The sequence below is a fragment of the Gekko japonicus genome, unplaced genomic scaffold (genome assembly GCF_001447785.1).
Source record: "Gekko japonicus isolate JY-2015 unplaced genomic scaffold, Gekko_japonicus_V1.1 scaffold3945, whole genome shotgun sequence".
NCBI lineage: Eukaryota > Metazoa > Chordata > Lepidosauria > Squamata > Gekkonidae > Gekko > Gekko japonicus.
Window position 1 is genome coordinate 101,689 of NW_015175488.1, and position 9,721 is coordinate 111,409.

The window sequence follows — 9,721 nt, forward strand, 5'->3', positions numbered from 1 at the left end:
TAACAATACCCATACACGGCTGTGCCCAGCTGAGAGGTCATGTGTCCGCGTTGCCAACCTCCAAGTGGGGACTGGAGATATCCTGGAATTACAACTGATCTCCAGATTGCAGAGATCTGTTCCCCTTGGGGGAAAGGCAGCTTTGGAAGGTGAATTCCATGACATTATACCCCACTCAAGTCCCTGTCCTCCCCAGGCTCCATCCACAAATCTCCAGGAATTTAGCAACCCAGAGCTGGCAAAGGATGCTGTGTATTCTTGGTGCTTGGGGGTGGGGCAACAGTGGGAGGGCTCCTAGTGTCCTGGCCCCCCCGATGGACCTCCTGATGGCACCTGGTATTTTTGGCCACTGTGTGACACAGAGTATTGGAATGGATGGGCCACTGGCCTGATCCAACATTGGCTTCTCTTACGTTCGTATGTTCTTAGAGTTGGCAGCCCTATGACTGCTTCTAATAGCCCAACTCGGGATTTGGACCCCACCCACTTGCAAGACCTTCTTTTCGTAAGCCCCTTTGCAATTTTTGAATGCAGGCATAATGGGCAAGTATCAGGTGCACGATTTCAGTGCTTGTAGCGGAACATCTTGGAACCCCACTGTTGGAAGGACAAGCCCCTGCTCAATGCGGGGAGCTGGAGCACTCTCAGCAGATCTTGTCCAGCCTCCAGTTTTAAGACCTTCAGCAAGGGAGAGCCCACCGCAGAGTTTCCATCTGGTTCAGGAACACAGAACCAGTCTGGTGTAGTGGTTAAGTGCGCAGACTGTAATCTGGGAGAACCGGGTTTGATTCCCCACTCCTCCACTTGCAGCTGTTGGATGACCTTGGGCAAGCCATAGTTCCATCAAAGCTGTTCTCTCAAGGACAGTTCTGGAAAGAGCTCTCTCAGCCCCACCTACCTCACAGGGTGTCTGTTGTGGGGAGATGAAGGGAAAGGAGTTTGTAAGCCGCTCTGAGACTCCCAGTGAAGGGCGAGGTATAAATCCAATCTCTTATCTTCTTTCTTCTTCTTCTTCTTCTTCTTCTTCTTCTTCTTCTTCTTCTTCTTCTTCTTCTTCTTCTTCTTCTTCTTCTTCTTCTTCTTCTTCTCTGATTGAGCATTCCAGCTCAGTGACAACTTGGGGATCTACTAAGCTCTCCTGACTCTCCTCAATGTATCTGAATCATACAAGAGCTCACAGATTCAAGAACCTGAGGAACAGAGGCAGAAAATGACTCCTCTGCTTGGACCACGGCACATAAACCCATGAAGCCACCTTCCACTGAATCTGACCTTTGGTCCATCAAAGTCAGTATTGTCCACTCAGACTGGCAGGAGCTCTCCAGGGTCTCAGAGGTCTTTCTCATCACCTTCTGCCTGGTCCTTTCAACTGGAGATGCCGGGGATTGAACCTGGGACCTTCTGCATGCCAAGCAGAGGCTCTGCCACTGAGCCAGGGCCTCTCCCCAGGGCCTACTGCAGCCTATTATGTTGTTGTTATTTCCCACACAGGTTGTCACTTTGGTCCTGTTCACTTTACCCATCCTCGTTGCTGGCGTTTCTGTTTCCTTGCCTTCTTTTGTGCTATATTTGTGCAGTTGCTTTTGTTGATAAATGTTTTAAATCATGTGAATTTAAAAGGAAAAATCCATCCCAAGGAAACAGGAACTGGCACAGTCATAAAAGATTCACAGGTCTGCTTTGCTGGTTTGTTTATCTGCTCAAAGTATTCACGCCCCGTCTCTTTACAAACATTGCAACCAAGGCAGCTTACAGCAGATTAAAATGATAAGGAACAATGCGAGCCTTTGAAGTCCCAACCCCTAAGAGATGCATTTTAGTAAGATGGAGATGATCTTTGTTGAAGAGTCGGTTTTTATACCCCTCTTTTCTCTGCCCTTGTGAGGCAGGTGGGGCTGAGAGCCTTGGGAAACAGCTGTGACTGGCCCAAGGACACCCAGAAGACTTGGCGTGGAGTAGGGATCGGGAATCAAACCCGATTTCCCAGACTAGAGTCTGCCACTCTGAACCACTACACCACGCTGGCTGCTACTGTGGGTGCAATAGTGCAATAGTGCTTACCACTATTGATGGGATTCAGTTTTTGCTCTCTAAAGGGCTTAGGGCTCCCATTAGACCTTGTCAGGGAAGCAAGTGAATACGGCGGTGGAAAATGTGCTTTCCCCCCCACAGCTGCATATAAAACACAAGCTTGCCTCTTTCTTACACAGAGATGATCTGGTCACGTTATTCCATGATTACAGTATTCTCTGGACCTGACTACTGTAACATGCTCTGTGTGGGGCTGCCCTTGAAGACAATTCAGAAGGAAGGAGCCAGACACCTCTGGGGCTACGATCACACACACCTTTAGATCCGAGATAGGCGCGAATGCCTGGTGGGTCTAAAGGGAGCGATCAGAGAGCAACATCTGTCCTGCAGTTGTTGGCAACCCGTGCTGCTCCACTGCAGAAGCGGAGTTAAAAGACACCAGGGAAAGTTGGGTAGTAAACGGGTTCCGATGGGCCATGGAAGGACTTTCCCTTGTCTGACTGCTCAAGCATGCTCTCAAGCCGGTGGGATGGTCTGATCAGGCCATCCCGGCTCAGTGCCATTCCCCTTCCCTTCGTTAATCGCTTTCCCCAGTGGGCTCAAATCGATGTACAGTTACACATTAGACAGGGGGCTAACAATGTTCAAAGGGGATAGGGAGGACAACATATATTCATTTTTAATTGCACACGCTGTCACTGCACGGTGTAAACGTCTTCTGGCTTGGCTCAGTCATTTTCCAAAAGGCTGCTTGTCGACCAGGCTTCAGGACCCGTATGTCACATCGCCACACTGCCACCGCCTGGCCGGAGACATCCACTGCAGGGATTTTTGTAGCCGAGAAGTTCTTTCGCCTTTTTCCGACCTCGACCAGGAAGTCCCGACCGTCAGCTAACACCCTCCCACAAGGGAGATTGGTGTGCCCACCCTCTCTAAGGAGTGGTTCCCATTTTATCTACTTGCCAAAGCTTTCGAATCGCTGGGTGGACGATGAGCTGGGGACAACAGGCTGGCTGCTCACACCAGCGCGGGGCTCGAACTAACACAGTTCGGATCACATACACATCATCACATACTTCATAGGGAGCCCTCAGTGCAGACATGTGATTCCTCATTTATGCACATTGGAAACAAACGGAAAAAAACCAGACTCACCCGCAGTTATGTCTGATCACACACCAATGGGCTGTGCCCACAGCTACAAAGGGAAGTGTGATCTCGCAACTACATGTCAAATTCCTCCGGAGGGAATAGCCTCGCTTCCCCTCCGCTTCAACTGGCGCGTGTGACCGCAGCCTGGGTTTATTTACTTATTCGTTAACAAAGTTTGTATCCCGCCTTTCTGCCTTTACAAGGGCCACCAAAGCGGCTCGCGATTTAAAATACACACCATAAAATCACTCTTCTGGCATCAAATTGTCTCAAAGCAGGCTTGCCAAAGGCTATTGAGGTTTATATTTAAAAAAAAATTTAAAAAGGACTCTCCAAAAGATGCCAATGCGTCGTTTTCTCAAGAAGTGTATAATAAAGAGGTTGCACGCTGCAAAACTACTAACCATTCTAAGACGTTGCCAGATCCTTTCCTCTGAACTCACAATGATCTAAGCAGAGCGAATTTCAAGAGACTCTAGCTTTTGGGAAATCTTCTAGCTCTCTACCAGGAGTAACATCTGACTTTGCTTTGGGGCGTGGATCTGAAGCGAGAATTGGTCTCCTTCTGCTCAAGAGCAAAGGGTCTTCAGCTTTTGAAGTCAAAGGGTCTCCTTTCCCCCAGCAACTGTCTCCAGAGTCATCAGCATTCCCAGCATGCCACTGAGGAAGGCCAAGTCACATGCATGGCCACGGGTCTCAAAATCATTTTGCTCGAAGTGCCAAAGATTTCCATATTCTAAACTCTGAGCAAACTGAAATGTGAACGTACTCCGTCTGTCACATCCATATCCTGTGTTTTCTCCAGGAATGCACATATAAATGGGGAGGTTCGCTGGTTTTACCATCATAGCATCCCTGACAAGACAAGGCAGAGCAGTGAGGATAGAATGGATAAAAGGAAGTCCTTCTTCACCCAAACAGTGATTAACACATGGAATTCACTGCCACAGGAGGTGGTGGCAGCTACAAGCCTGGACGGCTTCAAGAGGGAATTGGAACAACATATGGAGAAGAGGTCCATCAGTGGCTGTTAGCCACAGGGACGCTGAACTGCAGACCAGAAGGTCTGTAGTTTGGCAGTTCAAGACCCAAGTGCCGCATGAAAGAGTGAGCTCCCGTCTCTGGTCCCAGCTCCTGCCAACCTAGCAGTTCGAAAGCAAGAAATTGCAAGTAGATAAATAGGTACTGCTTCTGTGGGAAGGTAACAGCGTTCCGTGCGCCTCGGCATCTAGTCATGCTGGCCACATGGCCATGGAAAAGTCTTTGGACAGCACTGGCTCTTTGGCTTGGAAATGGAGATGAGCACCGCACCCCTAGAGTCAGATTCGAGTGGCTTTTGAGCAAGGGAAACCTTTACCTTATAGGTAGGAACTCTCGGTCTGGAGCAAGTGATGCTCTGTATTCTTGGGGGGGCAACGGTGGGAGGGCCTCTAGTGTCCTGGCCCCACTGATGGACCGCCTGAGGGCACCTGGTGTTTTTGGCCCCTGTGTGACGGAGCGTTGGACTGGATGGGCCATTGGCTTGATCCAACATTGGCTTCTCTTATGTTCTTATGTATGTTCTTAAGGCTTGCTGAAAAAAAGCCACAAAGGCCCTCCGTTTGCAAGATCTGAGCAAGGCTGTTAACGATTGGATGTTCTGGAGGACATTAATTCATTGGGTCACCATAATTTGGAACTGACTTGACAGCACATAACATCATGTATAAGGTAGGTTAGGCTCCACAGAAGGCTTCTTGGTTGAGAAACTGATCTGAACTCTGGTCTGTCGGGTCAAAGGCATGCTGTGGTTGAACACCATGGAATCACAGAATGCGAGAGTTGGAAGGGACCTTGCAGGTCGTCTAGTCTGACCCCCCTGCACTCTGCAGGAGCATAGCCGAAAGATAGCCCCACAACATACCCGAAAGATGGCCGTCCAGCCTCCGCTTGAAAACATCCAGCGAAGGAGCATCCACCACCTCCTGAGGCAGACTGTTCCACTGCTCAACCACTCTTACAGTTAGGAAGTCTCTCCTGATATTTAGCCTGTAACAACTCCCTTGTCATTTCCACCCATTAGATCTAGTCTTGCAATCCGGAGCAAGAGAGAATAGATCTGCTCCACCTTCTACATGACCTTCAGATATTTGAAGCTGCAGTCATGTCCCCTCTAAGCCTTCTCTTTCCCAGGCTAAACATACCCAACTCTGGCCCCGTTCACATGGCGAATTTGCCATGGGAGAGCCACGGATGCCGGGCGGATTATCCGAGCACGATCACACCGCCACATCTGGCAAGTGGAGCGCACCCGTGGCTTCCCGCCGAAAACCCGCAGTTAAAAAGTACCTGCTAACAAGTACTAGCAACCAGTTCGCCACGGGCTGCTGACGGACGTGGTTGGTGTGATTGCGCCAGTGCGCAGCTCTTCCCTCCGGCCATCCTCTTTGCCGCGGGCGCTGACTGCTGAAACCCCGCTGCACCGCCGTCACGTCTGATCACTTAATTGTGGATCAAACTGCGACGGCACAAATAGCACGCCTCCCCCCGTGTTATCCGGCCCATGTGACCAGGGCCTCTTTCAGCCTTTTCCTCATAAGACGCTGCTGACGGACATGGTTGGTGTGATCAGTTCTTCCCTCCGGCCATCCTCTTTGCCACGGGCGCTGACTGCCGAAACCCCACTGCACCGCCGTCGCGTCTGATCGCTTAATCGTGGATCAAACTGCGACGGCACAAATAGCCACGGCTCCCCCTGTATTATCCGGCCCATGTGACCAGGGCCTCTTTCAGCCTTTTCACATCTGTTCTACCCACTCAGGCCTGTCCTTATCTTCCACCACATAATTCCACTTGTGTGGCATCATGGTTAGGATGTTGGACTAGGCTCTGGGAAACCCAGATTCAAATCCCCACTCTCCCCTGGAAGCTCTCTCGGACCTAGCCTACCTCGCAGGGTCATTGTGAGGATAAGGGCAGGTGCAATATGGAGAGAGGTGTTTGTCACGCGGGTTCCTTGGGCGTTTGCCCATTGTATTAAGTGTTTTAAAATGTTTTATTGTGTTTTTATCGCACTGTGTGCCATATTGTGTATTATGGTGCTGTAATGCACCTTATACTGTAAGCCGCCCTGAGCCCGCGCGCGGGGAGGGCGGGGTGTAAATAAAATTAAATAAATAAATAAATAAACAAAAGGAATGATGGGAAGAGTACGCACATCACTCTGAGCTCATTGGAGAAACTGTGGGATAAAAATATACTAAAGAGGTCAATACCTAGGGAGGGGCTGTGGGTCAGTGATAGAGCATGTGGTAGACAGCCAGTGTGGAAGTGAGCCAGCGTGGTGTAGTGGTTAAGAGCTGTGGAATCTAATCTGGAGAAGCGAGTTTGATTCGCCTCTCCTCCACGTGAAGCCTGCTGGGTGACCTTGGGCCAGTCACGGCTCTCGCAGGACTCTCTCAGCCCCACAAGGTGCCTGTTAGAGGGAGAGGAAGGGAAGGCAATTGTAAGTCGCTTTGAGACTCCTTAAGGTAGAGGAAAGCAGGGTATAAAAGCCTACTCTTCTTCTTTTTCTAGAGCATCTGATTGGCACACAGAAGGTTCTGGGTTCGATCCCTGGCATCTCCACATAAAAGGACCAGATAGTAAGTACGGTGCCAGCTCTGGGAGGGAAATACCTGGAAATTAGGCCGGTAGAGCCTGGGGAGGGTGGGGTTTGGGGAGGGGGAAAGACCTCAGCAAGGCATAATGCCATAGACTCCACCCTCCAAAGCAGCCATTTTCTCCAAGGCAACCGATCTCTGCAGTCTGGAGATCAACTGTAATAGTGGGAAATCTCCAGGTCCCACCTGGAAGTTGGCAATCCTTTGTTTTATTTTATTGGTCTTGTATCCTGCCCTCATTGCACTCATTTCACACACTAGCAAGGTCATGCTCAAGATCCTACAAGCTAGGCTTCAGCAGTACATGGATAGAGAACAACAACCATAAGTACAAGTACTTTGTGAGCTACTGGCATTAGACTTGTGAGTCAGCGATTTGGCTATTGCTAAATTAGTTTGCTAGAGAGCCATCCTTCCTGAGCTGAGACAAAAATGTGTGAGCCGGAGGTTAAAAAAACTGTGAGCTAGCTCACGCTAACTCAGCTTAGAGGGAACACTGGTTATAACAGCATTCGTTTATCCCAGGACAATTATGGGGCAAAACCGGGGTCACCTCAATGTAATGTGGAAACCAAAAATACCCCGAGATAATTACAGGGGCGAACTCGCGTGTAGTGCAGAATGTAAGGTCAGGGACAGGGTTGAACCAGGATTTAAGGTCTAGTGCGGAATCACTCAAAGAGAGCAAGAGAGTCCATATCCTTCTGCAGGCCCTGCCCATGTTCCTCTTTAACAATGAGGACTAGGAAGTTGTTTTTGAAAGGAAAGTGAAAGGGTCCCCCAGACTTGCCAGATTGCAGTGACGGTCAGGGGTCATTTAGTAGAAAAAGAGGTGCAGGAGGTCATTAGCATAACATATTTGCATATGCCACACACCCTGACATCACTGGAAGTGTGTCAGAAGGCAACACCCACCGCTCAGGCTCCACTGGACTGTTTTGGATTGCTAGCTATGGGGGGAGGGATGCACAGATCTGCCCTCACAGAGGAGGGAGAGCTTGTACCTGAATAAACCTTGGCCTTAAAGGTGCCACTGGAGTCTTTTGGATTGCAAGCTACCTGGCTGCTTCTTGCTCCTTGTGGCCCGGGGCTGCTGGGTGCAGGGGGCGGGGCTTGTTGCATGTGCCCACCCCCTGGGCTCTTTACTGCCAGAGCTCCGCTCCTGTGCACTCCTGCAGGAAATGACCCCTGGCTGACGGTACATGAGTCAACACACATGGGTTTTCCATGCCTGCATACGCTCTGGCAAAGAACACAGGTCAGACCTGCAGGCAGGTAAAAGGAAACATGCTGCATGCAACGAAAGCCAAAACCAGACCAGGACAGAACAAGGTAACCTGTGGGGTAGACATATGCTCCATTGCATGGGGAAGATACATTGCTGGCCATCTACGGCTCCCTCCTCCTCCCTCTCCCTGACACATGCTGGGAGCAGCATTTAAAAGCCAGAAAGCAGATGCAAATGCAGATGTTTCAGTTCAGACATAAAATATGACATGCTGGTCGTCTGCCAGAGATTTAATGAGGAGTTAAAAGGCCCGAGGCAGTTTGTGTTTGTGTGTGGGTATGTTGCACTTCACAACAGAACAGCTTTCCTTTACTTGCCCTTAGGATAAAAAGAATTCTTTTCTTTTTCTTTTTTCTTTTTTGGAGAGAGAGGCATTTAGCATTGTTTAAAGAGAGTTATTTGCTTCCCCATTTTATTCTTTAATTGGAAAAAGAGAAGTTATAGACATCAGTTTCACTTAGCCCTGAACTGAAACAGAGGCCGTGTTTTGCGAAACATTTTTCATCCCAGCAAAACATGCCCCCTTCCCGGTTTTTCACACTCCTCTGCAAATGGGCGCAAAACTGTTCGCAAGGGCAGATGTTGGGAGAAGAGAAAATATCCCTGGACAATTGGAGAGGGAGTGGTGTGGGAGTGAGCGCTTCAACATGCCTGGACATTGGGGGGGGGGGGTGTACTACATCACTGTAAGTGTGTATAGCTGTTATCTCCTTGAATGGGATGCCAGTCTTTGTCTTAACCTGGGAGCTGCCCTCTGACTCCTCCTCTCTCTTGCTTTGTCCTCTCCCTCTCTTCACATGGCCTTCCATGGAGACACATGTCTCTGCAGGTCTCTCTTGTGGAGACAACGGTTGCCGTCACATGCGCCCGTTGAAGCGGAGGGGAAGCGAAGCTGTTCCCTCCAGAGTAATTCAACCTGCAGTTGCAAGATCACACCTCCCTTCGTAGCTGTGGGCTCAGCCCATCGCTTTGTGATCAGACACAACTGCGGGTGAGTCGGGGGGGTTGGGGCTGTCCCCCCACCATGTGCATAAACAAGGAATTGCACCTTCATGGGTATGCAATGATGTGAAGAGGGAGGGGGGCAAACAGCACCGAGCTGGGATGGCTCGATCAGACCACCCCAACGGCATGAGTGCGTGCTTACCAGGGGTCATTTCGTAGAAAAAGAGCTAGGGAAACTCATTAGCATAACTCATTAGCATATGCCACACCCCCTGACATCACCGGAAGTGTGTCATAAGGATAGCAGGGGTCATTTCGTAGAAAAAGAGCTAGGGGAACTCATTAGCATATGCCACACCCCCTGACATCACCGGAAGTGTGTTATAAGGCCACACCCCCTGACATCACCGGAAGTGTGTCATAAGGCCACACGCCCCGCACCTGCAAGGCCTGCGGGTGTGCAAGGAAGCCCTGCGAAGGCCCTCCCTGGCCCCAGGCAGGCAGGGGTGGGGAGAGGCAGGGAGGAAGCAACCTACCCTCACTCTTCTCCTGCCTCCTCCTGGCTGAATGAGGGCTGGAAGCGGGGCGGCCGGAAGCAGGGGGCGGGGCTTCGTCACGTGCCCCGCCCCCCGTTCCTCACCCGGGGGAACTGTGTTCCCCTGCG